We start from the raw sequence: 2,431 nt of genomic DNA on the forward strand, positions 1-2,431 counted from the left end.
AGCCTACAGCCCCTATTTTATACGCTAAGCCACGCCTATCTGGTGGGCTGTGACGCTATAAAGGCGCGGGCGCCCTTCATTGGGCGTGACGTCACGCCGGGCGCACTGGTAGGCTGCAGCAGTTGCCCGCAGGGCAGCCAATAAGCACGCAAGATGGCCTGCTCTAGGTCTGCTAGCTGCTGCACTGCGTTGACAAGTTATACAAAATTAAGGATAATTTTTTGGCTTCAGTATCTCGAGAAGATGAATCTTTCCCGTAGCGTAAGCTAAACTTACGCAATACTCGTTCCCTCTCTAGAGAGAACCGAGGTTACGTTAGTAACCGAGTATCGTTTTCCTCCTATCTGACAGACAGAAAATACTATATCAAAAAAAAAAAAAAAAAAAATTAAAACCAGCTCAGATTCAAACCAGGGGTCCAACAACCAGGCTGTCCATTTGAAAGAAATGCAATAGAAAACATGCTACATTTTAAACCCTTAACTACAACCCTTTTCGATCTTATCTACAACACTATTTACAGCCCAAAGGTGTAATAAACTTAAAGCAAATTCAAATTTAAATAAAAATAAAATGTATTTAATTTGATGAGCTGTTCATGTATTCACCATGCCATTCCTCTCATATCTGTTTGTGGTCATGTAAATGTGCACACTATATAAAACTCAAACACAACCAAACATCTAAAAAAGGGGTTCTTTATTTTCGATTGTGTGTGAGAAAGACGCAGCGTTAATGTCTGGAGTTTCCGCTTGTGGTCAGGAATATAAACAAAAACTTATACAACGCGTTACAATAGAAAAATACCAAACAAACACTTCCAAACAGAACTCGCCTAGTACAGTGTGAATTACAATGTTCCACAAATGTACAAAGGAACAACCCAGAATAAAGAATAATAGTTACACTTCCATATTTTCCCCTCAGCAAGCTCTCTTTCACAATACTCAATTGTGTTAATTTTCCCTTTTTAGCTTCTTGCAAATAATTGTATATTCCCAAAAATTAAACAGAATACACAAAAACGGTTTATGTGAGCATTTATACCCCAAATAAACAACGGTAGTGGCTTTTTATGTTTTCTGAATAAAGAACAAAACATAAACATGGTTAAAGACACATTCTCATACAGTAAGCCACTGACACATTTGTAAGACAGGAATAAACATACTTAACACTCTACAATTAACATTACTATACTAATTCTCAACTCTTACAGATTATCAATAAACTTTGACATTACAAACAGTGCAGAGCTAGCCAAATACTTTCATTTGAGTGAATATAAGCATTTACAATAAAAGAATGAACTAAAATGACACTCACTCCGTGAAGCGATACACCGCACTAGAAAGCCCGCGCCACGGTCATCTCACGTGCACTAACGTCTCTTCGTTCTCCCCTCTGACATAATTTTATCACAGAAACAGAAGTATCGTTTATATTTCTCCTTAATAATACCATGAGCTGTAATAATGAGTTCAAATAACATGCTACATTTCTATTAAACAAACACTCACGCTCAAACGCCGTCACTGTGGAATGTAAATGCTCGTTTCACACAGAAATCTCTGGCACTCGGGAGAAACAAAGATTCCTTGCGATGAATCACAGCTCCAACCACTCAACAAACAGAACACCAAATTGGGGGTTTCCCCTTTCGCTTATGATGTAAGCTGGTGTTAGTTTCTAACGCGCCACAACTCACACGTTCGCTGAAGGTCTATCAAAAAGCAAAAAAACAAACTTCTTGTTCCTTCCGATACTGCACTACTCATGTGCACCAGGGTGCCCTCTAGGATGACTAAAGGCTATTTTTGCCCTGGTTACACTCTCCCCTGCCATAAGTCAACGTCCAGGTGGACTTCCCCTTTAACCATCAACAACACTTTTCAGTTTTTCAGACGTGTACATTACCATGCCCGCCAAAACTTGAGACAAAACGTCTGGACTGAATGACACAGAGTTACAAACGGACTGGGGTAAATGGTACGGGTTACTGTGTTTACCCGCATTCTGCCTTTGAGACCGACGTGGCATTGGTGTAAGTGCTCTTGACTCTTCTGGGACGCCCAAACTATATCTCTGAGCCGGGGTTGGATGGTTCACCACAGTATCAGGAACTGAGTATGTTGGTACCACTCCCCCACTATCAATTCCTTCCTCTGACACAGTAAGTGGTTCTTCAACAACCTCGCATCGAGGCTCTATCGAACCCACTGCTTGCGAATTGGATTGCTTGTGACCTTCCTTCACTAAAGGCGATGACTGCCCTCTTGCCATTCGCCATGTCTCATCCACAACTACGCACTCAAGGTCCAAAGGCAATAACGATCCTTTATCCGGGGAGCTAACACCTTCTTTCACCTGCCGTACCTTGCTACGCGGTGCTGGCACCGGGATTGGTAATGGACAAGGTTGAATATGCGAC

The 2,431-nt window shown here is 41.5% G+C and overlaps 1 long non-coding RNA gene across 1 annotated transcript; it reads right to left on the bottom strand.

Annotated features, from left to right (window-relative positions):
* Nucleotides 1-879: 879 nt before the first annotated feature.
* On the bottom strand, nucleotides 880-2,095 carry LOC143737801 (uncharacterized). Its single transcript, XR_013203727.1, has 3 exons — nucleotides 1,521-2,095; nucleotides 1,327-1,404; nucleotides 880-1,082 (listed from the first exon to the last, which is right to left on the bottom strand). It is a non-coding gene; the product is annotated as an uncharacterized LOC143737801 (long non-coding RNA).
* Between the last annotated feature and the right edge of the window lie 336 nt (nucleotides 2,096-2,431).

Source organism: Siphateles boraxobius, unplaced genomic scaffold (genome assembly GCF_051911475.1).
Source record: "Siphateles boraxobius isolate OS27281-9 unplaced genomic scaffold, OSU_SipBor_1 130, whole genome shotgun sequence".
NCBI classification, from domain to species: domain Eukaryota; kingdom Metazoa; phylum Chordata; class Actinopteri; order Cypriniformes; family Leuciscidae; genus Siphateles; species Siphateles boraxobius.